The sequence below is a fragment of the Podarcis tiliguerta genome (assembly GCF_965153285.1).
Source record: "Podarcis tiliguerta genome assembly, chromosome: 2".
NCBI classification, from domain to species: Eukaryota; Metazoa; Chordata; class Lepidosauria; order Squamata; family Lacertidae; genus Podarcis; species Podarcis tiliguerta.
Genome location: NC_139535.1, coordinates 104,244,690 through 104,272,155, shown reverse-complemented (window position 1 = coordinate 104,272,155; position 27,466 = coordinate 104,244,690). Strand labels below are relative to the sequence as shown.

The window sequence follows — 27,466 nt, the reverse complement described above, 5'->3', positions numbered from 1 at the left end:
GAATGGGAATGTCTAACGGATAAGTAGTGCTCTTACCACAAGAGGCAGTAAAAATAGCAGGAGCCACTGCAGAATTCTGGAAGCGGTTATCATTGCTCATAACTCTGTAATGTTCAGACACTGTTGTTTCAAAATAGGGTCAGGCAACCTTTCATGAGCCCCACAATGCCGTCAGGGTTGGGCTTGGATTGATGGGGTCAGATGGAGGAGGAATAGGAAGAAATGTGGGCAGAGGGCTGGAGGGTAGGAACTAGGTTTAGAGGAAAGATGGTCTGCCCTCTCCAGTGTGAAAGCCAGTGTGGTGTAGTGGTTAAGAGCAGTGGACTCGTAATCTGGGGAACCGGGTTCGTATCTCCGCTCCTCCACATGCAGCTGCTGGGTGACCTTGGGCTCTTATTTGAAGTCTCTCAGCCCCACTTGCCTCACAGAGTGTTTGTTGTGGGGGAGGAAGGGAAAGGAGAATGTTAGCCGCTTTGAGACTTCTTAGGGTAGTGATAAAGCGGGATATCAAATCCAAACTCCTGCTCCTCCTCCTCCTCCTCCTCTTCTTCTTCTTCTTCTTCTTCTTCTTCTTCTTCTCCTCCTCCTCCTCCTCCTCCTCCACCCTGACTACCCTGGTTTGGAGAGGGAAGCAGAGATACCAGCTCTCGCCTCCAATCCTTCTGCAGATTCGATAACGGCTTAGGACCACAATACCTCAAGGATCGCCTCTTTCCATATGAACCTACCCAGACCCTGAGATCATCTTCTGAGGCCCTCCTTCATGTGCCTCCTCCTTGAGAGGTCCAGAGGGTGGCAACATGAGAATGGGGCCTTCTCTGCAGTGGCTTCCCCAGGGAAGTTCGCCTGGCACCATCATTATACACCTGGTTCCTTTTTAACCAGGTCTTTGGTTGACCTGATCGACATCCTATACCCTTTTAAAATGTGGCTCTTTTAAAATGTGGTATTGGGTTATTGTTTTGATTTTGATTTTATATATTGTGATCTTTTCTGTGAACCGCCCTGAGACCTCCAGGTGTAGGACGGTATATAAATTCAATCAATCAATCACCTCAGTGAGAACTGGGGGAAAGTCTTGATCAGTTGAGAGGGGATACTGAACATCTGGCAGCAGTGACTGAACTAGAGGGCATGGTCATGCCGCCCAGAACCAGGCGTCTCATTTGCAGATGAGGACAGCCCCACCCCGACAGAGCTCACACTTGTAAGTCCAACATTCCCCCAAGGGAAGAGAGTCTAACAAGTGAGTCACCCCATGCCGTCGTTAAAAGTTTGGCAGGGGCGTGGAGAAACTTGTTGGGACACTTTGGTTACTTCTGCCCCGTTCTGAACTACTTGCCCTGCTCCTGAATTTCTGAATCGTGACTCCTGAGCATTGTTGCCGAGCCTGTGCCATTGCTTTCCTTAACAAAGGTCTCTTTCTTATGCGACAGGCAAGAGGCTCTGTCTGTGTGTTTTGGGTGGAAAACCAGGACACAACCTGGTTGTGGCCTGTCCAGATATTTTTGGACTTCAGCTCCCAACATTGGCTGTGCTGATGGGAGCTGGGAATGTAGCAACATCTCGGTGGCCACAGGTTGCCAACCCCTGTTCTACAGAGGGAGGGAAAAGTGAAGCACGACGAATTAATATTTCTCTGAAAAGCAAAGCAACGGCGCACACAATTTTAATGAAGTGTACACTTAGCAATAAACATTTTACTTAGCAGGTGCCTAAAATAAAATATCCTTTGCTGTCCAACTCTTCTGCTAGCTGGTGCCATCTTTGTGCTGGCAGTTAGGAAGGCAACAGGCATAGATTGCAATGGCTTAAAAATAATATTTTTTAAAGCCTGCTTCAGGGGGGGAAAAACTTCCACCCTCCCAAAATCTTAGTTTTTCAACTAAAACATGGAAACTGGCAAATGTTGGTTGAAGGTATTTCGATGGAATGAAATCACTTATTGTTACCTTTAATGTCTCTTTAACATGTTTCCCCTACAATTTAGCTGTTACGGATGTTGTTCTGAGAAGTGTGGCCCATTCTTGGTTCTAGCTGTTCACGAGTCGCTCAGCCTTTGAGGCAGCTGTAGTGGCAGCATTTCTGGAGAGAGAAGTGTATAATTTGCCTTTTCAATTAGCTCCTCCCCCCCCCAACCAATCTTTGCTAAAGTCATAATAGTAATTATCTGTTCGCTTTAAGTTGGGAGAGAATAGTTAATTGCACTCATATTCTAGAGTCAACTGAGAGAAATAATAGTTGACCTCAATTATGCAGGATGAGTTTCCCAACTTGCTGAAGGACATATGCGATAGCAAAAGGTTTACAGGAGACTGATAATTCTGCCAAAAAAGGTAAATTCTATATAATACAATCCCTTTAAAAACTTGGTTAAAGCAAGATGCAGGCCAACTGGTACTTCCATAAGAAAAAATAACTGAATATTTCTTAATGCAATGGTACCTTGGTTCTCAAACACCTTGGAAGTCAAACAACTTGGAACCCAAACACAGCAAACCATCGGAAGTAAGTGTTCCGATTTGTGAACCTTTTTCGGAAGCCGAACATGCTCCGTTTTGAGTGTTACACTTCCAGTTTGAGTGCCACACTTCTGTTTTGAGTGTTACACTGAGGTCTGTCTGTTCTTGCTAATTATTTTGCGTCTTTGTGGCTCTTTTTTGTTGTTTTTGTGACTGTGTGGAACACAGTTCAGCTATTGATTGATTGTGTGACTGCAGTACATTATTTATTGCTTTCATTTTATGGATCAGTGGTCTCGTTAGATAGTAAAATTCATGTTAAATTGCTGTTTTAGGGTTTGTTTTTAAAAGTCTGGAACGGATTAATCCATTTTGCATTACTTTCTATGGGGAAGCGTGCCTTGGTTTTGGAACGCTTTGGTTTTGGAACGGACTTCTGGAATGGATTACGTTTGAGAACCATGGTACCACTGTATTGTAGTCACTTTAGGCCAGATTCTTATGTCCCTTTTCAACATGGCAAAGTCGTGATTGCTAGGTGACTGTTACTTAGTCCTGGTGTGATGTCCCAAGATCTAGACACCAGTTTTCATGGTTCTACCACCACAGATAATTTTTAATGAGTCCAGAAGTTCCCAGAAAGAGCCCAAGTCCGTTGAATCTGCTTTGAAGAACACCTTGACTCTCTCTAAAGTGGTTCACTTCACTTTGGGATTAATCCGAACCAAATACGCACCACCGCAGTAAAATGCAATCAAGTTAAATCTGGAATGTGATACCTGCAAAAACCTCTGTAGCTGTGGTGGTGGAAAAGGACACACACTCTAAAAAGTTCTGAGTCCTTGCGGATTTAGCTGTGCATGCAGATTCAATGCACTCCAAAGCCTCAATAGCTAATATGATGGATCATAAGGGAAAATACACTCCCTCAAGACTGCGTAAAGCTTCAGTTATCAGAGATTCTGGAAGAATATGATGTTTACGCAATATTCAGTGCACCTTTTGTTTTCGTTGTGACCTTGCTGAAATTTTCAACGTCACTAGCAGCTGGGTGGAAGAAAGCTGCAAATGCTTTTACAATACAACGGCAAGGCCAGGAAATTTGCTTTGAAACATCCGCTGGCAAAATTATTGAAAGGCTGATGTCTTAAACTCAAGAATAGGAAGTGAATAACATGGCTGCTAACTTTCAATGCCAGAGTGGCTAACAGAAGAAGAAGAAGAAGAAGAAGAAGAAGAAGAAGAAGAGGAGTTTGGATTTGATATCCCGCCTTTCACTCCCTTTAAGGAGTCTCAAAGCGGCTAACATTCTCCTTTCCCTTCCTCCCCCACAACAAACACTCTGTGAGGTGAGTGGGGCTGAGAGACTTCAAAGAAGTGTGACTGGCCCAAGGTCACCCAGCAGCTGCATGTGGAGGAGCAGAGACGCGAACCTGGTTCCCCAGATTATGAGACTACCCCTCTTAACCACTACACCACACTGGCTCTCAGGGGAAATAATATACCTTATTCCCTGGATAAAATCCAACCCTCACTCATTATGATCCATACTCAGAATATTACATCATGAAATTAAGACAGCCATGATCCAACAGATGTATTTTCATATGAGACTGATGGGAAGATAGAGTGGTTGTGGACTTAATCCATTTTGGGGTGTTGTTTGCACCCTGAAAAGTCCGCAACTAGAGCACCTCTTCTGCGCATGTGCGTGGCGCGATCGAGCGCTTCTGTGCATGCAGGAAGCGCGCAGATTGCTTCTGCGCGTGCCGAACCCAGAAGTAAACACTTCTGGGTTTACTGTGTTAGTAAGCTGAAAGTCCGTAATGAGAGCGTAACGCAACTAGAGGTACCACTGTACCAGTATTGCCCCCCTACACTCATAAGTAACATCCCTGCATATAAAAAGTAGAGGATAATTTGCCCAGCCTACTCCGAAATCCTGATCCCTGAAAGGCAATTCTGCACTGAAACCATTTCATAAGGCTTTGGGGATGAGCTCTTGGTACTCTTCCTGAAGGAGCGTCTCCACCCCCATCGTTCTGCCCGGACACTGAGGTCCAGCGCTGAGGGCCTTCTGGTGGTTCCCTCATTGCGAGAAGCAAAGCTACAGGGAACCAGGCAGAGGGCCTTCTCGGTAGTGGCACCCACCCTGTGGAACACCCTTCCACCAGATGTCAAAGTGATAAACAACTACCTGACATTCAGAAGACATCTTAAGGCAGCCCTGTTCAGGGAAGTTTTTAATGTGTGATATTTTAGTGTATTTTTGGTTTCTGTGGAAGCTGCCCAGAGTGGCTGGGGAAACCCAGCCAGATGGGCGGGGTTCAAATAAATTATTATTATTGTTATTATTATTATTATTACTATTATTATTATTATTACTATTATTATTATTATTATTACTATTATTATTATTATTATTATTATTATTATTACTATTATTATTATTATTATTACTATTATTATTATTCCATGGCTCCAAATCTGCAGATCTATCCTAAGGCACCAAGCGCTCTTCTATATTTGTGGATTTAGCTCTTCCCTCTATATAGCTTGCTCCCTGTGTAAGTTGTGACAGAAGGGAAAACTAAAGGTGTGTTCACACAATCACAGTTTTCATGCAAGTTGTTTCCTTGCAGTCTCTTCCCAGTGGTCAAATGCCCCATAATTTATTTAAAATAATAATCCTGCACTGCCATGACTAGGCAACCAAACGGAACTCATTGATAAAACCAGGCTCCGTGTGAATTTTCATTGTGGGGTGTCAGAAGAAAGACACCTTAAATTGGAAAATAACAATGTATAAATTCACCCTAGACACTTTCTCATTAGGATGGCCATCTGAACAGCTTGCTAAACACGTTCTGTGTTCAGAACGGATTGTCAGGCGCTGACTCGATTCGTTTTCTAGGCAGGAAGCAAAATATAATGGGAGTTATAATACCTTTCAGTAACAGCATTTTCTGGACATATTCCTGTAATTTTCTTATCCTTCAGAATTACTATAATTTAATCTTAGGTTTAGGTTCAGTGTAGATTATCATGAGATATGAAAACAAGTATGTGAACTTTGAAGGTGCTGAATAAACCAGCTAGCTCATTTGGTTAGAGCATGGTGCTGATATTGCCAGGGTTGCAGGTTCGATCCCCTTACAGGACATCTGCATATTCCTGCAATGTGTGGGGTTGGACTAGATGATCCTCAGGGTCCCTTCCAACTCTGTGATTCTATGTGACTGCCTCCTTGAGGGCTAGAGCAGTCCCTGCTGTCCTGAAGGCAGTAGTCAAACCTCTGTTGAAGAAGGCAAATGCATGGTTCCTTTAGTGTGAAAAAATTGCTGCCCTGTCTCTGTTTTGGGGCAGGACGGTGGAGCAAGTGGTGGCTGGACAACTCCAGGCAGTGATGGGTGATAAGCACATTTTTCCATAGTCAGTGGATGGGAAGAACACTGCCCTGCCAGATTCCCTAGACCTCTCAGTAACATTCAGTATTTTTATTTATTGAATTTCTATACAGTAGTACCTCGGGTTAAGAACTTAATTCATTCTGGAGGTCTGTTCTTAACCTAAAACTGTTCTTAACCTGAGGTACCGTTTTAGCTCATGGGGCCTCCCTCTGCCACCACGCCGCCGCCATGCAATTTCTGTTCTCATCCTGAAGCAAAGTTCTTAACCCGAGGTACTATTTCTGGGTTAGCGGAGTCTGTACCCTGAAGCGTATGTAACCTGAAGTGTCTGTAACCCGAGGTACCACTGTACCATCCTACACCCAGAGGTCTCAGGGTGGTTCACAGAAAAGATCACTATATGTAAAATCAAAGTAAAAGCAATAACCCAATAGGTAAAGGTAAAGGGACCCATGACCGTTAAGTCCAGTCGCAGATCACTCTGGGGTTGCAGCGCTCATCTTGCTTTACTGGCCAAGGGAGCCGGCGTACAGCTTCCAGGTCATGTGGCCAGCATGACTAAGCTGCTTCTGGCGAACCAGAGCAACGCATGGAAACGCCGTTTACCTTCCCGCCAGAGTGGTACCTTTTTATCTACTTGTACTTTGACATGCTTTGGAACTGCTAGGTTGGCAGGAGCTAGGACTGAGCAATGGGAGCTCACCCCGTGGCGGGGATTCGAACCACCAACCTTCCGATCGGCAAGCCCAAGGCTCTGTGGTTTAGACCACAGCGCCACCCGTGTCCCATAATAACCCAGTAACACCCCCAAAAAAGAGACTCATTTTTAAAGTGTATAGGATGTTGATGAGGTCAACCAAAGGCCTGGTTAAAAAGGAACGTTTTTGCCTGGTGCCTAAAGGTGTGTAATGAAGGTGCCAGGCAAACTTCCCTGGGGAGAGCATTCCACAGATGGGGAGCCACTGCAGAGAAGGCCTCGTTCTCATGTTGCCACCCTCTGGACCTCTCAAGGAAGGAGGCACACGAAGGAGGGCCTCAGAAGATGATCTCATGGTCTGGGTAGCTTGATATGGAAAGAGGCGGTCCTTGAGGTATTGCAGTCCTGAGCCGTTTCATGCTTTATAGGTCAAAACCAGCACTTTGAATTGGGCCCAGAAACTAATTGGTAGGCAGTGGAGTTGGACCAGGATCGGTGTAATATGCTCAAACCGCCTTGCTCTGATGAGCGACCTGGCCGCTCAAGTCTGCACTGGCATCAATGGTGGTATCTTCTGGATCAGCTGTGTTACCTTTAGGAGACATGGTGCTATGGTTTCTCCACTTCAGACGGGGGAATGTTTCAAAAGGTGGTGCTAGGGGGCTTCTGTTCCATCTCATTGCCAGGGTGGAAGAATCTGGTGTGCATCCACCCAGCTATGTTAGATCTCGTGATGTCTCATCCGCGAACATGACCTTTCTTGTCCCTTCAGGGTTCTGATGCATGTCTCATCCACTCAAGCAATATGGCAAAGTCCATGTTGATCCTATGGTAGTCTGTACGTCAGACCTGTGCTGGGTGAGATATTATGGAGTTAGCACAAGCACCATAGCTAATAATAGAAACCTGATCTCTTTTCCATGCATTGCTTTCTGCATTCTTGCAAGAAACTCACAGGTAGATGTGTCCTTGTGTGCTGCTGGTTACAAAAAGGTGAAAGGTAAAGGACCCCTGGATGGTTAAGTGCAGTAAAAGGCGAATATGGGGTTGCGGCACTCATCTCGCTTTCAGGCTGAGGGAGCCATTGTTAGACCACAGCGCCACCTTCTCACCTAAAAGCAGAGTTATCAGACTGAAGTGCGGGTGGCGCTGTGGTCTAAACCGCTGAACCAATTGGGCTTGCTGATCAGAAGGTTGGTGGTTCAAATTCCTGCAACAGGGTGAGCTCCCATTGCTCTGTCCCAGCTGCTGTCAACCTCGCAGTTCAAAAGCACACCAGCGCAAGTAGATAAATAGGTATCGCTGCAGCAGGAAGGTAAACAGCGTTTCTGTGCGCTCTGGCTTCCATCACGGTGTCCCATTGCGCCAGAAGCGGTTTAGTCATTCTGGCCACATGACCCGGAAAGCTTTCTGTGGACAAACACTGGCTTCCTCGGCCTTAAGCGAGACATGCACTGCAACCCCATAGTCGCCTTTGACTAGATTTAACCGTCCAGGGGTCCTTTACCTTACCTGCAGGTTACAGCACTGGGTCTCAGCAGATGGTCTGCAATTCATAATATGATTTCAAGGCAAGAAGGTGATTTTCAGGGGTTGTGTCAATGTAAATCCAACTTGGATTGGTACGTTTTCTCAGAGATAAAAAGAAGCAGCTCCTCAAGGTAGAATTCTGAATGATTAATTGGAGGAGGCTTCCATCTTCTAAAGCAGTCCCAATGAAAAATGGCTAAGCGTCAATTGAGCGCCTTCGCTTATCAGATATGGGACTTGTTTCCTTATTCTGTGTACACAGAAATATATAAAGAATGTGTTCAAATGTTGCCAGGTTTTCACAAAGTCAGCAAAGCTTGGATCACAGGAGCAGAGATACATTATGACAGGCTAATTTGATTTGTTATCACAGCTTCTGATTGCACACATACACACACACACATATATATGCAACATGTTGTATCACTGGAAAACAATAGAGAATTCTATCAGCAGCTCACACTTTTCCATAGTCAATAAAGGTAAAGGGACGCCTGACCATTAGGTCCAGTCGTGATTGACTCTGGGGTTGCGACGCTCATCTTGCTTTATTGGCCGAGGGAGCCGGCGTACAGCTTCTGGGTCATGTGGCCAGCATGACTAAGCCGCTTCTGGTGAACCAGAGCAGCGCATGGAAACGCTGTTTACCTTCCCGCCGGAGCGGTACCTATTTATCTACTTGCACTTTGACGTGCTTTCAAACTGCTAGGTTGGCAGGAGCGGGGACCGAGCAACGGGAGCTCACCCCGTCGCAGGGATTCGAACCGCTGACCTTCTGATTGGCAAGTCCTAGGCTCTGTGGTTTAACCCACAGTGCCAATAGCTCTTGACTATTTAGGAACAAAGATTCTGTTTGAGATGAGGAGGGCAATGGAGGGAATGCAGATGGAAATGTTCTGCCACGTTCAATTACTTCCAGCAGGCTGCGCGAGAAGTCATGCAAAAGAAACCTTTAGTCCTAAATGCAGCTGAAGACTAACATCTGGTTGTGTCGACTGTAATAGGTAGGAATTGGTTAGAAAGCTCTCGGGCCAGAGGGTGGATCCATTTTCTGAACCTGGAAGTTAAAAATAGCTGCACAGAGAAGGATTTAAAGATTGAGCATCATCCCTCTGGGTTCATTCTGACTTGGGAAACATTCCAAATATATGTACAAGCTCAGCTGAGCCTGAATCTGAGATTAAAGAATTAAAGCATCCCAAGCGTTTTGCAGAGTGATGGGGGAGTCACCGTGAAGCAGAGTTCGTAGTAAAACATCTCGGCCTTTAAGAGTGCATGTCTATACACATCAGTGTGGAAGTGAGCTCTGTTGAGTTCAATGGGGTATACTTATAAATAAATAATTTTTATTATTTACAGTATATGCCTCCGATCTGACTGGGTTGCCCCAGCCACTCTGGGTGGCTTCCAGCACAATAATAAAACATAATAAAACATCAAACATTAAAAACTTCCCCATTCCTGGCTATCTTCAGATGTCTTCTAAAAATCACATTGTTGTTTATTTCCTTGACATCGAATGGGAGGGCATTCCACAGGGCGGGCGCCACTACCGAGAAGGCCCTCTGCCTGGTTCCCTGTAACTTCACTTCTCGCAGTGAGGAGGCCCTCAGAGCTGGACCTCAGATATAAATCCTATTTATATCCCACCTTTTTTCCCGGTGGGATTCAGCACGAATTAAAACACAACAGATAAAATGCAAAAAGCTAAAAACTTATGAAAGGTAAGCATCAAACAGTAATTAAACTCTACAGAATTAAAACAGTATGAAAAAAACCAAATCTATGAAAATACAGATAATAAAAAACATCAAAGCACTATTAAAGCACTTTCTCTGTATTTTAACAGTCATTTCCCTGAGACCTGTCTGAATAAGAGCCTTCACTTAACGATACATAAAAAGTATATATTTTTAGGATCCATAAGCGTGTGTAGGATTGCCTGGACAAATTAATCCATTGTAGAAAAGGATACTAAGCCCTATATTCTTTGAAAGGACAAGCCAAGATCTAGGTGCTACCACAAAGAATCGTTAAGTGTTTTGGGGCAGGTTTTCTCATTAGATTCTCTCTCATTCCAGTAGTTGCTGTTCCACCTTTCCAAGTGAGAGCTCAGCTCAGGTTGAGAAATCCCCACTACCTGCTAATGAATCTGATTATTCATCAGCAGAATCTTCTAACACCCTTTGTTATTGTTGGTCACAGCTGTCCTAAATACTGACATGGGAAAGCCATTTCCCCTTCCCGTGGAGACAACATTGCTGGCTGGGAGCAAGCCCTCCCCCCACACACGGGACAGGATAGCCCCTGCGCCATTGGTTGGTCCTCGGCCACGTCATCCTTAGGCCGTCCAATCCGGATGGTCCGGGGGCGTGGCACGGGCTATTTAAACTACCCGCGGCCAAGGACTCACCCCTGTTTTCTCCCTGCTCGGTCAGTTCTCCTGCCCTCCCTCCCTTAGGTTAGGCTCTTTTATTTCTTGACCTTGCTATGGACCTCGGTTGGTCACCTTGGTTGTCCAAGGGGCCTGGTAGGAATGTTTTCCACTTGGCAAATTGGCACCAGCCATTTGGTTTTTCGCCTTTGTTCTTTAGTCGTTTAGTCTGAGAGCCAGTGTGGTGTAGTGGTTAAGAGCGGTAGTCTCGTAATCTGGGGAACCGGGTTCACGTCTCCGCTCCTCCACATGAAGGTGCTGGGTGACCTTGGGCCAGTCACACTTCTTTGAAGTCTCTCAGCCCCACTCACCTCACAGAGTGTTTGTTGTGGGGGAGGAAGGGAAAGGAGATTGTTAGCCGCTTTGAGACTCCTTAAAGGGAGTGAAAGGCGGGATATCAAATCCAAACTCTTCTTCTTAGTCGTGTCCAACTCTTCGTGACCCCATGGACCAGAGCACACCAGGCACTTCTGTTTTCCACTGCCTCCCGCAGTTTGGTCAAACTCATGCTGGTAGCTTCAAGAACACTATCCAACCATCTCGTCCTCTGTCGTCCCCTTCTCCTTGTGCCCTCCATCTTTCCCAACATCAGGGTCTTTTCCAGGGAGTCTTCTCTTCTCATGAGGTGGCCAAAGTATTGGAGCCTCAGCTTCAGGATCTGTCCTTCCAGTGAGCACTCAGGGCTGATTTCCTTCAGAATGGATAGGTTTGATCTTCTTGCAGTCTATGGGACTCTCAAGAGTCTCCTCTATAATTCAAAAGCATCAATTCTTTGGTGATCAGCCTTCTTTATGGTCCAGCTCTCACTTCCATATATCACTACTGGGGAAACCATAGCTTTAACTATATGGACCTTTGTTGGCAAGGTGGTGTCTCTGCTTTTTAAGATACTATCTAGGTTTGTCATTGCTTTTCCCCCAAGAAGCAGGCATCTTTTAATTTCGTGACTGCTTTCACCATCTGCAGTGATCATGGAACCCAAGAAAGTAAAATCTCTCACTGCCTCCATTTCTTCCCCTTCTATTTGCCAGGAGGTGATGGGCCCAGTGGCCATGATCTTCGTTTTTTGATGCTGAGCTTCAGACCATATTTTGCGCTCTCCTCTTTCACCCTCATTAAAATGTTCTTTAATTCCTCCTCATTTTCTGCCATCTGCATATCTGAGGTTGTTGATATTTCTTCTAGCAATCTTACGAGGTTGGTTTTTTGCCTACCTCATAGCAAATTGCCACAACTTTGTAAGGTTTGGCAGTTAGGCATTGGAGTATTAGGTTGAAGGTGAGGGAAAGTAGTGGCCTTCACCTACCACTCCTAATTCAAGGGTATTCCGTTAAAGGAATCTGGGGTGTGTGGTCTCTGGCTGAAGCCCCACACAGGGGGCTAGGGCCATGGCACGACCCCTAGCGGTGACCCTGGGGGTGTTCCTAGTTTATGTGCATCAGCAGGGCTCCCCCTACTGGTGGTTAACCCTTCCAAGACTCCTGCAGACGGGCAGGAGTCAGATATAGTTGTGTGGTTTCCAATGCCTAAGTCAATACCACTCACATTCTGTAACCAATAAAGTTGTGGCCTTTTTTCGCCCATTAACCTAAAATACTGTTTCATGTGTCTTTATTCCACTTCCCAGGTGGGTCTGGGACCTTGCCATGCAAATAGATTTCTTTTGCCCTGATTTAAAATTACGCTTACAAAATTGTACACGGTTCAAGACCATGTACGTGACTGCCCTGAAGTGACAAATTGACGGGGGAGCTTTTTGCATTTTTGAGAAAAGCTGTTTTTCATCACAACCGTAGACAGGTCTGTTAGTCCAAATTGTATTTCCCTAAGGGAAGTATAGACCAATTTTCCAAAGTCAATCCATATTTCTTTATTGCATAGCCAAACATCAAAAGGACTACAGTGTGTCTCAGAAACATTTTTTCAAAGGCAAAATTGTACACATAAATAAATAAAGGGAGAATGAATCTATGTAGATGAGAATGATGTTGTTTTTCTTGTGGGTGTGTCAAGTGATGCCGGGGGTGCATTGTCAACAATTACCCCAGTGCATGTGGCTCTGTTTTAAGCTTGCTCCGTACAACAGGATGTCTTCTTCTTCTTTGGCAATTGCTCATAGCCAAGTAAGATTGTCTTCCATGAACACAGTCTTAACAGTGAGTCCGTAAGTGACTGTGGAGGCCAATTCTGGATCCACACATCTTTCCACAGTGGTGACATAGGTTTCCAGTTGGGAGTTGATCACGGAGAGGTTTTGCCAAGTGTGCCTTCCACTTAGCACGTTTCTCTCATTCGTCCTGAGTTAGAGTGTCTTCAAAGCCCATGACACCTTTGGTAAAGGCTGTTTTCCAATTGGAGTTCTTGCAGGCCAGTGTTTCCCAATTGTCTGTGTTTATACTACGTTTTTTTAGATTTCCCTTGAGAGAGTCTTTAAACCTCTTTCGTTGACCACCAGCATTACGCTTTCCATTTTTAAGTTCGGAAGAGAGTAGTCGCTTTGGAAGACGATAATCAGGCTTCCATACAACATGACCAGTCCAACAAAGTTGATGTTGAAGAATCATTGCTTCAACACTGGTGATCTTTCCCTGTGTCTGAAAGCTACTCCACTACACTTAGGGTGGACAGATGCAAGAGGTGGACAGCGCTTGTGTGCCTTTAATAGGGCTTACCCACTTGTTCCATGCCTAGAAAGCAAGGGTCCCATCAGTTTTGCCTTTTGCTTCCACCCGCTCTTCAGTGCTAAATCAGAACAAACATGCCTTGGCTCAGATTGTGAACCTCATAAAGCTGCTCAGTAGTTTGTGTGTGTTTAAGAAAACACCCTAATCTTAATAGATTTACCGTACTTTTCTGCCTATAAGATGCCCCCATGTATAAGACACCCTCTGTTTTGGGTGATTCAATTTTAAGAAAAGGGGGGGGGAGAGATGGCTCAGAGTTGTTGATCTTTTTTGGGGGGCGTGCCCAGAATTGTTTGCCTTTTTTGAGGGGGGATTGCCCGGAGTTGTACAGATTGCCCAGAGGTTTTTTTGGGGGGGGGGGAATTGCCAAAAATCGCTCACATGCAGCACCGACGCTGACAATCGCAGGCGGACAACAATAGAACGCCCACTTGCCACAGCGACAGCCAATCGCCACCATACCCTTCCCCAGCAGAAAACCACTAAGCCGCCTGAGAAAAGCTGTCCACTGACAATTGCGCGTGTCCCAGAACAGCAGGCGCTACTTGCCGCAGCGACAGCCAATCCACAGCAGTCCTTGCTGGAGAAACCAATCACCAACCCAATTAGAGCAGCAGCAGCCAATCCAAAGCAGCCCTTCTAGCAGGCAACAGTCACCCACCAAATCGTCGCTGGCAAGCTCCTGCTTGTGGCTGCAGCCAATCACCCGTTGCCGTCCCCATTCACTATCCATGTATAAGACGAGGCACGTTTTTGAACATTAGTAAAGGTAAAGGTAAAGGGACCCCTGACCGTTAGGTCCAGTCGTGGCCGACTCTGGGGTTGGGGCGCTCATCTCACTTTATTGGCTGAGGGAGCCGGCGTACAGCTTCCAGGTCATGTGGCCAGCATGACTAAGCCGCTTCTGGCGAACCAGAGCAGCTCACGGAAACGCCGTTTACCTTCCCGCCGGAGCAGTATCTATTTATCTACTTGTACTTTGACGTGCTTTTGAACTGCTAGGTTGGCAGGAGCAGGGACCGAGCAACGGGAGCTCACTCCATCACGGGGATTCAAACCGCCGACTTTCTGATCGGCAAGTCCTAGGCTCTGTGGTTTAACCCACAGCGCCACCCGCGTCCCCTTTTGAACATTATTTTAGAGTAAAAAAAACCCAACCTTGTCTTATACATGGAAAAGTACAGTAAATGTCATTGCCCTTGAGGTCTTTATTCTTTTTGAGCCCCTTTGGAATGTGCAGTTGAGGGCTTTGTTTTGCTTTGCTTTGGGAGAAATGCGTTTCCTAAGAAACAGAAAAGCCCGAGGAGATCTGTGAGCTTGCCTGCGTCAGGATCTGTAGTCATCACAGCGTGCTGCTTGAAAGACACAGTAAATTGTTCCTTAAATATTTACGGTCTGCGCAAAAGTTTAAAGAGTGAAGTGAACCGGTGCTTTGCATACCCAGGCAGTATAATGCTTTTTAATCCAAAACCACTTAATGCCCGCTGCAGTCTTTTCACCTGGCATTCTGCAATCTGAATTCCTTAGGCTGAGCCACGGTTGATTTTTCTTCATTGGCACGGCTCCCATCAGATTGCTTAAACCAGTTTACAGGCTACATAAAGCGGAACAGATTCTGTACAGTGGTACCTCGGGTTAAGTACTTAATTCGTTCTGGAGGTCCATTCTTAACCTGAAACTGTTCTTAACCTGAAGCACCACTTTAGCTAATGGGGCCTCCGGCTGCTGCTGTACTCACTTTAAGAAAGAAACGCAAGATGCCATACTATACTATCAGACTTCGGCATAGAGAGAGGAAGAAGAACTTTGCTATAGTGTCTGCTGTTTAAAGCCAGATGCTTAAGCCTAAGTGGTCTTTTAGCTGGTTCTTCCATGTGAATCAAAGGAGTAGCACCTCCTGTGGCAGCTGCAAAAGGGTCTCAGCAAAAAAAAATTCCCCCACAACGCTTGGAAGACTGTTCTTCCTACTCAGCTCCTGCTTGCACTGGCTTGACCTCTCCTGCACAGACGAGAGATGCAAAGAGCTTTTCTCATGAGTGAGTGTGGCAGCAGGTGATGGAGGTGCTTGTGCCCTCCACTGTTTTGTGGTCCTATCTCTCTTTATGCTGTTTTAGATATAGCAGCCATTTTTTTGCTACATCACACACCCCTTAGCAGGGGTCTTGCATTATGCCCTGTCTCCCACAGCAGCTGTTTTGTGACTGGAGGCCATGGCACTTACTCCAAATTCGAAATGTGCCCTCTGTCAAAAAAAAAGATTGGCAACCTCTGCTGTAGAATAACCTTTCCATGGTAGACTAGGTGCCCCACCATCTCTTAAAACCCAGTTTTGCTTAGGTGTAAATGGTGCATGCACACACGCACACACACATATTTTATATTTAAAAAATTAAGTAGCACCTTAGAGACCAACCAAGTTTGTTTTTTGTATAAGCTTTCATGTGTATGCACACTTCTTCACACACATTTTATTTCTCCTTTTCTGTATTTTGAATCTTAAGGTAAAGATAAAGGGACCCCTGACCATTAGGTCCAGTCGTGGCCGACTCTGGGGTTGCGGCGCTCCTCTCGCTTTATTGGCCGAGGTAGCCGGCGTACAGCTTCCGGGTCATGTGGCCAGCATGACTAAGCCACTTCTGGCGAACCAGAGCAGCGCACGGAAACAGGGACCAAGCAATGGGAGCTCACCCCGTCGTAGGGATTCGAACTGCCGACCTTCTGATCGGCAAGTCCTAGGCTATGTGGTTTAACCCACAGCACCACCCGTGTCCCATTTTGAATCTTAGCCACTTGTAAAAACCATGCCTTCTTTCTTTCGCTGCCTGCCTTTGAGGACATTTAGAGTTCTCCGTGAATGCTCAGAGTGTGAGAATTTGAAAGAGAATTGGACAGACACACCAGGCTAGCTTCTTACTGCCAGTGCTTAAAATTGCTATTGCAGTGGCGCACACTTGCAAGAGGCTTCCGCTATTTTCATCTGTCTTCATGTATTGTAGACTCTCCATGTGAACCAGATATTTGTTTGAATCAAGTCAATCTCCTGTTTGCTACACTGAAGGTTTACAGCAGTCATTACTTGCCGTTTGATAGGCCTATGAAAAGGGGCCTTACTTTTGCTTATGAAACATCACTTTCCCTTCTCTGTAATTTTCACCCCTCCACGCTCCCCACAAGCTACCTTTGGTTTAGTTGGCTGAGCGATTTGAAAAGATAAGATGTTCAAATACGCAGTCCGTCACTGAGGATGCAGCATGGTGTGTGTCGTCTTCACAAAAGCAACATTGTGACATTTCTGTATGCAATACAAATGCTTGTGTGTGTGTGTGCATGTGTGTGCATATGTACACGAGTGCACATAAAACTAGAAACTAAGTTTACAGATTGTGGTCTGTAACCGTAATTTCCAATTGCTTGGGGGGTGATCAGATTGCAAAATATGTCTGTGATCTCTCTGCTCTTTCATTAGCCGTGTTCATATGAATGGTGTTTGCGCAAGAATAACCCTTGAGCTAAAGGCTGCACACTTGCCCATTGTTTCTCACACTTTCTCCGTTGAGACAAAGTTTTGCATCATGTGCAAAGCTGGAACTAATGCATCTCTTGATGGCAACATTAAGTGTCCCTAACCATGTCCTCAAGCAGTGAGCGGTTTAGGAGCAGGGCTTAGTTTCTACAATGTGCTGTTTGATTATAGCAGAGCTTTTTTTCTCTGAGGACTGTTCTTTCTCTTCATCTCCATCTCTCTCTCTGTGTGTGTGTGTGTGTGTGCGTGTGTGTGTGTTTGTGTGGTTACAAGGCAGCCCCTCACTTACTGTCTTGCCGGTGTTTTTTAAAAATTTGTTTAATCATTTTTTCGATACAAACATCAACCGCAAAAGACACATACAACAAAAACCATAATAACAACACAATTTGACAATTCAGATTTGAATACACTGATATACCTATGACTACACCTTTTTAAACAATATTTTCCCACCTCCCCCTACTTCCCACCACAATCTGCCTTATCGCTTAAATATTCGTTCCAGATTTCTTCATATTTATCCATTCTTATTTTGCGTTGACATGCAATTCATTCGTATGTATCTAATTTGTCCATATTATCAATCCATGCGCTCAATGGAATCTTTTTGCGGCTCTTCCAATTCATCAAAACAAGTTTTTTTGTTTCTAATATAGCACTGCACATCCATATATTTTTTTTTGACACCTTGAAATCTCCCACGTTTCCGGAATATAATTTAGAATTAAATTCAGTTCCCCTAAATAACAATTTCTTTTTATTACTCTTGCTATAAATATCCTCACCTCGCACCAAAATGATCTTATCATTGGGCAGTTAATCAACATATGTACTAAGTTCGCATTTTTACTCCCACATCTCCAGCAGTTGTCTGCACTTGTTATTTTCTTCTGGTATAGTTTTGTTGGAGTCCAGTGGACTCTGAATATTATTTTCTGTTGAATAAATCTTAGTCTTAGATCCATAGAGGCTATTTCTGTTGATTTTATACTTGACTCCCATATATCATTTGTTATCTGTACCCCTAACTCTTCACTCCATTTTTGTCTATCATATTCTAAATCATATTCCTGTTGGGTAGGGTTTTATAGAGTGGAAGTGTAGAGTTTTTTGTTTTTGTTGCAGAGATTAAATCTTGTAGCAGCATGGGTGTTTCCGATGCTGCTATAGCATCAGGGCCAAACTGCCTTTCCAACATATGTTTCAATTGGATGTATTGTCATTGTGTTTCACTGGTTAATCCATACTTTACTTGCAAACTCTTATATTCCACAAATTTATAATTTTCATGAATTAATTGATTCAATGTCAAATACCTTTTTCCATCCAATTTTGCCCAATTCTTACTTGATTTCCAATTTTTAATTTTGGGTTGGCCCATATTGTTAATTTCTCATGCTGATAGGGGTCATCATTATTTTTATTTATATTCATCCAAATTTTTATAGGTGCTTTAATAGTCTCCAGGATAATAGGATATTTCATAAAATTGGAGCGGAGTTTAGTCCACCCTACAAGAGGTTCAAAAAAACTATATTCAAGAGTAGCCCAGTTGGGATTCCTGCTAGCTCTCCAATAATTAGTCTTACTCAGCAGGTAAGCCTGGTGATACGATTCCAGATTTGGGAGCCCAAAGCCGCCTTCCTTAGTTGGAAGTTAGAATGAGATTCATACGTAATAAAAAAACACAAGTGTGTGAGAAGATTAAAGATTTTATTCTAAACAGCAAGCGATACCATCCGATTTATAGATAGCTAGATAGCTAGCCAGGCCATGTGGCTTGCCTGACTGTCTACATGCAATCATACATTACTGGCTAGATTTAATGTTTCCCTCGATGATAGTAAGAGGAAGATGTTTAGCTCCCCCAGAATCAGAGCATCTCTGTAAATGTAGTATCATAGAATCATAGAGTTGGAAGAGACCACAACGGTCATCGAGTCCAACCCCCTGCCAAGCAGGAAACACCATCAGAGCACTCCTGACATATGGTTGTCAAGCCTCTGCTTAAAGACCTCCAAAGAAGGAGACTCCACCACACTCCTTGGCAGCAAATTCCACTGTCGAACAGCTCTTACTGTCAGGAAGTTCTTCCTAATGTTTAGATGGAATCTTCTTTCTTCTAGTTTGGATCCATTGCTCCGTGTCCGCTTCTCTGGAGCAGCAGAAAACAACCTTTCTCCCTCCTCCATGTGACATCCTTTTATATATTTGAACATGGCTATCATATCACACCTTAACCTCCTCATCTCCAGGCTAAACATGCCCAGCTCCCTTAGCCGTTCCTCATAAGGCATAGTAAACAGGAACCTGATACTTTGGAGCATATTTTCTTTTCTTGTAATTTTGGCATTTATGCCAGAAGACGATTATTAGAGGCCTTACAACTCAACAGGCTCAATTCTATGCTACCAACAGTTCAGGACCTGCTCTCGGACAGGAATGATCAAATTACTTTAATAGTGGCTGAATTTTTGAGTGCTGTCCGTGTAGAAAGACTGGGCCATTATAAAGAGATTTAGTGGTTCTTAATTGATCAGTGATGTGGTAGTGTTGTATTGTGTTGTATTATTTATGCAAATTGATTTTCTGTGGAGTTAAAAATCTGACTGAGACAAACCTTGTTATGCTGAGCTCGTATTTTGCACAATTTGTCTGTTTGATAATGTGTGGTTTGCTATGCCTAATAAAGGATATTCGAATACATTACTAGCTAGTGCAGATTATTCATTAGCCACCATCTTCCAATGCTTCACTTTCTCCAAACAATGTCCAACATCAAAGAAAGTACTCATCACGATCTCTTCCTTCCAACAGATTATGACATTATAAGCTGTTCTCAGCCATGAAAGAGCTTAACAAAAGTTCGGGAAAAGGAAGGAACAGGGCGTAGGAAGGAGTTAGATCACTAACTCCTCGAAATACAAATATCTTCTGCATAGACTGTCCATATACTTACTTTTTGGGTGTTAAAGGTAGCCCTACTGGCTCAGCCTACCAAATCACCCAGGTTGAGTGATGGCTTCTTACCCATTCTGTCCTTGAAGACCATATCCCTTACTGAAGCTCATCCGACTGCCCTCAAGCATGCAATGAATTTCCCCGCTGCTGCCTTTTGAAAGGTCTTCCAAACATCTAGGGCTTCTTCTGCCAGCTCTCACCGTTCGCTGGCTCAGCTCTGGGTTGTTGTCCTTTATCCTGCCGGTTGCAAACTCCAATCTGCCTCTTAACCCATCTGCCATGAGACATCCTGTTGGCTGGCTCTCCAGCTCCAGTGATGTCAACGTGTTACACTGCAAGCTCCTTGCATTGTGCTGGAGAGCTGTTTGCTCTGCCAGCTTCTTAGCTGCAGGATCAGGACCCCAGCCATCTGTCTCCCAGGCAGCATTTAGGGAGCGCTCTTTAACACCAGCCGGCCAGTGACGCCTGCCCCCACCGTCACTGGTGCTCTGCAGCTTGCTTGTGGGCTGGTTGTTGAATTCCAACGCCACCCAACACCTGTCAGGCTCCTTAAATGAATCCTGTTGATGCCAGCTTTGCGCAGGGTGAAATGCAGTTATCAGCAAGGGGGCAGGGAATATGAGGGTATCAAACACTTCTGTGCCCACAAAGGCTCTGAGGAACAAGCCACCAATACTCCCACCCCCACGATGAGCACTAGAAGCATATGAACAGCTGATGTAGCCGAGTGTTATAAATAAGAAACAGATACAACCTGTCCAAGAGAAATGTGAAATGCTAAGTGAGGAGTTCTTGTAACAAAACAACAACAGCAGCAGCTATGGACTCCAGACTGGCTATTTTCTGGGCCCCGTTTTCTTAACACCTTCTGTTCCTCTTCAACCACTTTTTCGAGCTTCTGATCCACTCCTCATGGTAGTCGGTGGCGTCAAACTCCCAGCTGTCCTGTTTAATTTTTTAAAATAATAATATGTTTTATTTTTATTTTTCCAGTTGCATTTGTTCCTCAACAGTTATCTTCCAGTTCAACAAGACTAGTGGCTTTCTGCTCACCCAACATCTATGTTTATAACCCAATCGCATAAAATTACATTTTAATGTTCCGTCTTATCTAATTTCATCCTCTTTAACACGTTTCTTAATATATTCTGCTATTTTCTTGCACTTCAAACTCCACTGTGGTCTTCACATATGGGAAATAGCTTTTTAAATACTCTAGAAAGGGCTTCCAGTCTTCTTTAAAGGATTCTAAATTTGTGTCTCTTAGTGCCATCAGTTTTGCCATCTCTGCTTCTTCCAAGATTTTCATCAACCATTCTTCTTTTGAGGGCGTTCTCTCCTCCTTCCATTTCTGTGCATAGAGGATCCTTGATTGCTGTACGAAATTCTCTGTCTTGTTTCCTAATGGGTACCTCAGGGTCACCTTGCCAACAAAGGTCCGTATAGTTAAAGCTATGGTTTTCCCAGTAGTGATGTATGGAAGTGAGAGCTGGACCATAAAGAAGGCTGATTGCCAAAGAATTGATGCTTTTGAATTATGGTGCTGGAGGAGACTCTTGAGAGTCCCATGGACTGCAAGAAGATCAAACCTCTCCATTCTGAAGGAAATCAGCCCTGAGTGCTCACTGGAAGGACAGATCCTGAAGCTGAGGCTCCAAGACTTTGGCCACCTCATGAGAAGAGAACACTCCCTGGAAAAGACCCTGATGTTGGGAACGATTGAGGGCACAAGGAGAAGGGGACGACAGAGGACGAGGTGGTTGGACAGTGTTCTTGAAGCTACCAGCATGGGTTTGACCAAACTGCGGGAGGCTGTGGAAGACAGGAGTGCCTGGCGTGCTCTGGTCCATGGGGTCACAAAGAGTCGGACATGACTAAATGACTAAACAACAACAACACATCAGGTACACGACAGCCGGAACTGGGGTACCAGCATCTACCACAAGCAAAGTCCTGATGGCTCTTGGAGTAGCAGGTCATGCCATACATTGAAGGGTAGAACATCATCATCATGGCTAAGTTATCACTGGTGGCCTTATGCTTCATGGATTTGTCTTTTTAAAGTAGTCTGGAATGTACAGCCTTTTGAGCAGTATTGTCCTAAGCCTTTTTGAAGCAATACTGCTTTGAAGGTGATTGATTCCCTCGCCACTCACTCAGTATTAGGGTCGACTCAAACTGGTAGAGTAGCATCAGCCTCTCTTGTATGTTTGGACTTTGGGTCCTGTCCCCGTCCCCCCGGGAGATCAGTATAGCAACAATCCAACATAGGGGAAGTTCTGGCACTTTCCTCACTGCAAAAATGAAGCTACAGGGAACCAGGCAGAGGGCCTCCTCGGTGGTGGCGCCCACCCTGTGGAATGCCCTCCCATCAGATGTCAAGGAAATAAACAACTACCTGACTTTTAGAAGACATCCGAAGGCAGTCCTGTATAGTGAAGCTTAATATTTTATTATGTTTTCATATGTGTTGGAAGCCACCCAGAGTGTTGGAACCCAGTCAGATGGGCGGAGTAGCTGGGGCAATTTAGACACGATACAAAACAAGTCAAACACACTTTTACAATTTGATTAAATAAAAGTGACAATGTGTTCTTTATTTGCTATGAAGTATTTATTATACTTCGATACTATAAGATTTACTTAGATTTGCTGTAATAAGGGTACAGTGGTGCCTCGCAAGACGAAAAGAATCCGTTCCGTGAGTCTCTTCGTCTAGCGGTTTTTTCGTCTTGCGAAGCAAGCCCATTAGCGGATTAGTGCTATTAGCGGTTTAGCGGCTATTAAAGGCTTAAGGGATTAGCGGATTAGCTGCTAAAAGGCTATTAGCATCTTAGTGCCTTAGAAAAAGGGGGTGGGGAGCGGAAAAAAACCCCCAGGAATCGCAAGACATTTTCGTCTTGCAAAGCAAGCCCATAGAGAAATTGGTCCTGCGAAGCACCTCCAAAACGGAAAACCCTTTCGTCTAGCGGGTTTTCCGTCTTGCGAGGCATTCGTCTTGCGGGGCACCACTGTATATCTTTAAATGACAGAGGTTTGCATTAGGCTTGTTGATGAAACTTAGTTCCTAAACCTATTTAACTTAATAGCCAGTTACCCCTAGCCTCTCTTTCCCAGTCAATCTCGCCAACAGATACAGAGGATTTCAGCTGGTTTCCTTTGAGCCAGACTTGCAGGCAGTTCTCACTCTGGTCAGTCCCCCGGAGATCCTTGCTGAATTCTCACTGGTGCAAGACTCAGATGTGTGTGTAGTTTTACGGTCCTTGAAAGGACCCCTAAAGCTAGATATTTGTATCAACAATGGATAGGTGCTTCTGTGCTGTCCTGATGCAGTATCCATCTTTAGATTTAAGTTCTGTAGCAAGGGAAAAAATTAATCGTAAGTGAAAACTCTCACTTTGCTCATTTATATGCAAAGCACACAGAAACACGTCACCATGTAGCAGCAAGTAAAACGGACGGGTTTCAGATGAGAATCAGGACCCTCAAGCTCAGGGAATGTGGGTGGCGGTGAATTTCTGCCTTGAATTGAAAGGGATAATGTTATTTATAAAACCGCCTTCGCCGCCCACGGCCATGCTCTGTGCAGCATAATAGCAAACAATGTACAGGCGGCACAAACAAAACGCAGTACACAAGTAACCCATCGGGGAGAACGAGAAAGAAGAAGCCATTTTTGCTCAGCTGCCGTACGGAACGCAGTGGCAGGACAATGTAGAGATAGAAATGGAATCCCTTTCCCCACCCCTCCTCTCTCCTTGGTTCTTGAGATCTTACGTTTTTATATACAGTGGTACCCCTCAAGACGAATGCCTCGCAAGACGGAAAACCCGCTAGACGAAAGGGTTTTCCATTTTTTGATGCGCTTCGCAGGACGAATTTCCCTATGGGCTTGCTTCGCAAGACGAAAAAGTCTTGCGAGTCTTGAGATTTTTTTTCGCTCCCCACCCCCTTTTTCTAAGCCGCTAAACCGCTAATAGCCTTTTAGCAGCTAATCCGCTAATCCCTTAAGCCTTTAATAGCCGCTAAACCGCTAATAGCGCTAATCTGCTAAGCCGCTAATAGGGTTGCTTCGCAAGACGAAAAAACCACTAAATGAAGAGACTCACAGAACGAATTAATTTCGTCTTGCGAGGCACCACTGTATTGTGTATATTATTATGTCACGGGTGGCCGTCTTAGGGCATCCTTGCTGGCACATGGGAGAACGGGATAAGGCTCTTGTTATGTACTGAAGTTCTCACCCTGGGCCAGCAGGGGGATACTGTAGATAGTGATGCAAATAAGGGATCGAAAGTGGCGTTCAGTGATTGGATAGTTTTAGAAAAGTGTTACAGTTACATTGTACTGGAGCTCTATATAAGCAGGCTGACTGAACCCTTCAGTTCAGTTCTGTCCTGGGCTGTGAATAAACAAGAGCTGTTTGAAGAATCGCTGTGTCGTCTGATATGTTCACCCACAACTTAACAGCTCTGCCGGTGCCCATAGCCTTTGGAGACTTTGCATATGGAAAGCAAGGCTTGGCAGCATTCAAGGTTGGGGATCCCAGTGCTGTCAGCTAACGGAGGGGTGTGCAGGCCACAGTTTCCAGCGTCTTCTTTATCAGCCCCCAAGGCCACACACCAGTAACAGTATGAGGCTACCTGAGGATGTGCATGCACGATCGGCACTCTAGAAATTGCAACAATGATCAGCTTGCCCTGCTCACATCTCGCTATTACCCCAGGGATTTCTGGTGTGGTACCACAGATTCCTACATCTTCATTCATTTTAGGTCTGTGAGCAATATAAGCATGACAGCAACAGAACACCTGGATCTCCAGATGCAGGGAAGAGTTCTTTCCTTGTTTTCCCAGGTTAGGATTGTGTCTGGCACAGCTTTTGGCATTGCACAGTAGGGCTGCATGAATCCAGTGATATGTGGAGCTTCTGGGGCCAGCTTATGGAAGACTTCTTGTCTTGTCCCCAGCAACTTTCATTATTATTATTATTATTATTATTATTATTATTATTATTATTATTGTCATTCCTATTTTTTATTATTATTTATACCCCAACCATCTGGCTGGGTTTCCCCAGCCACTCTGGCCAGCTCCCAACAGAATATTAAAATAAAACATCAAACATTAAAAACTTCCCTAAAGAGGATTGCCTTCAGATGTCTTCTAAAAGTCAGATAGTTGTTTATTTCCTTGACATCTGATGGGAGGGCGTTCCACAGGGCAGGTGCCACTACCATTAAGGCCCTCTGCCTGGTTCCCTGTAACCTCACTTCTCCCAGTGAGGGAGCCACCAGAAGGCCCTCGGAGCTGGACCTCAGTGTCAGGGCTGAACGATGGGGGTGGAGACGCTCCTTCAGGTATACAGGGCCAAGCCATTTAGGGCTTTAAAGGTCAGCACCAACACTTTGAATTGTGCCCGGACAAGTACCCTTGTATTGCTTTGGTGTTCCTAGGCAGTGAGAAAACTCAGGCTTTTACAAATGGGAATAGGCAAGGTGGTGCTACTCCCACAAAAGCCATGCTGGGGAATCGAGCAGGAAGGGTTTCATGAAACTGACCCTGGTTAAGCTCCCCAGTATCTCGCATTGCATTAGGTCCTTCACTTTGCAGAGAGGTTCACACCGAAGCTGTTTGATGAAATAATATGTTTCAGGTGGTGGTGGTGTTAATTTAATTTACATTTTAAATTTTTGTTGACTTTTCAGGTGGTGTTTTAAGAACCCCTTAGAAATAAAGGCAGAACTGCACAAAATACTAAATTGATCCTGCTTTTTTGTTTGTTTGTTTGTTTTGGGGAGCTTCAGCTGGTGGCTGAAACTTACTTACACTGGCTTTTGATAAGTTTGTTAACTCGTGCATGGGTTGCATTGGCAAGCAAGGAAGTTGTATGTGATTTCCCCCCTGTTAGTTTTCAGCATGCAGTCTTTGGAAAAGGGCATCTACTAAATAAGTAAAGCTTGCTGGTTTAAACATTAATGTTCTGGTAATCTCCTGCCCTTTAAATTGTGCTCAGACCAAATAGCAATTTCTCAAAATAACTCTTAGCGGTTATCTCCCAGCTTTTCTGAGCAAGAATTAGCGGTGGGGGAGAAATTCAGTTCCATTTGCCTCTAAAGGCTAACCTGCCTGATTCACCCTTTGCAAAACTGTATTTGAACCAAAACATAGTCATCCATTGAAGTTTGCCCTTTCCTACATTTTCTAATGCAGTGCTCCAGCCTGCTACAAAACTGCATATACTAGGGTAAAGTATACATTGAGATGAATATATTAGCTTCGATAGCATACAAAAGGGCACTTTTAGCGGGAATTGCTTTGTAAGAATGTGCCTATTGGGAGAAATTCGTACTAGAATGCTGATGAATTTTCACGAGGATTTATTACAAACTGATGTGGAAATGTGGAAAACGGATAGAAGATTGGGAAAATGTGAAGCTGAAATTACCAGATTCGCCCAATTCCTGGGAAGAATTCCCTGAGCATGTCCTGGCAGCTTTTCTTCTAGAAGTGAATCTACATTTTAAAGTCTACCTTTGGAAGTGGACAGCCTTCGCTAGCAGGCATAATGGAAGCGTATGTACCAGAAAAGGCTTTAGGGGTCTAAAACTTATGCATAAATGTCTAGTGCAGAACTAGGAAGCCTGTAGCTCTCCTGGTGTCATTGGACTCTAAATAATAATAATAATAATAATAATAATAATAATAATAATAATAATAATAATAATATATTATTTATACCCCACCCATCTGGCTGAGTTTCCCCAGCTACTCTAGGCAGCTCCCACCCAATCAAGTATTAAAAAGAATACAGCATTAAATATTAAAAACTTCCCTAAAGAGGGCTGCCTTCAGATGTCTTTTAAAAATAGGATAGTTGTTTATTTCCTTGACATCGGATGGGAGGGTGTTCCACAGGGCAGGCGCCACTAGCGAGAAGGCCCTCTGCCTGGTTCCCTGTAACCTCACTTCTCACAGTGAGGGAACTGCCAGAAGGCACTTGGAGCTGGACCTCAATGTCCGGGCTGCCTAGTCCCAACTCCAACTCCCTAGTCTGGAGAATTATCCAAAGACCATCAGTGCTAGGAAGAGTACTTGGCTTCAGGGGCAAGAAGAACAACTCTGTGTATTTACTCCTTCATTGGTTACTGGAGCATGAAATGTTGTCGTTTAGTCGTGTCCGACTCTTCGTGACCCCATGGACCAGAGCACGCAAGGCACTCCTGTCTTCTACTGCCTCCCGCAGTTTGGTCAAACTCATTCTGGTAGCTTTGAGAACACTGTCCAACCATCTCATCCTCTGTCGTCCCCTTCTCCCTGTGCCCTCCATCTTTCCCAACATCAGGGTCGTTTCCAGGGAGTCTTCTCTTCTCATGAGGTGGCCAAAGTATTGGAGCCTCAGCTTCAGGATCTGTCTTTCCAGTGAGCACTCAGGGCTGATTTCCTTAAGAATGGATAGGTTTGATCTTCTTGCAGTCCATGGGACTCTCAAGTCTCCTCCAGCACCATAATTCAAAAGCATCAGTTCTTCGGCAATCAGCCTTCTTTATGGTCCAGCTCTCACTTCATACATCACTACTGGGAAACCCATAGCTTTACCTATACGGACCTTTGTCAGCAAGGCGATGTCTCTGCTTCTTAAGATGCTGTCTATTATTCATGTGAGTGATTTTTACTGGGCCAGCTACCTCTGAGCTGGCTACGTCTTGGAAGTAGCTGAAAGGGTTGTTAGAAAAGGAAGGTAAGGGAAGGTCTTGGTGGAA

General features: G+C 44.6%; 1 protein-coding gene and 1 long non-coding RNA gene across 2 annotated transcripts in view; one reads left to right on the top strand and one right to left on the bottom strand.

The window, feature by feature from the left end:
- Nucleotides 1-27,466, top strand: part of STXBP4 (syntaxin binding protein 4) — a 144,953-nt gene that overhangs the window by 76,631 nt on the left and 40,856 nt on the right. The window lies entirely within an intron of this gene.
- Nucleotides 2,677-27,466, bottom strand: part of LOC310671802 — a 272,660-nt gene continuing 247,870 nt past the window's right edge. Inside the window, exon 2 of the long non-coding RNA XR_014508208.1 lies at nt 2,677-2,895. This is a non-coding gene — a long non-coding RNA (uncharacterized lncRNA). The remainder of the gene's footprint in view (nt 2,896-27,466) is intronic.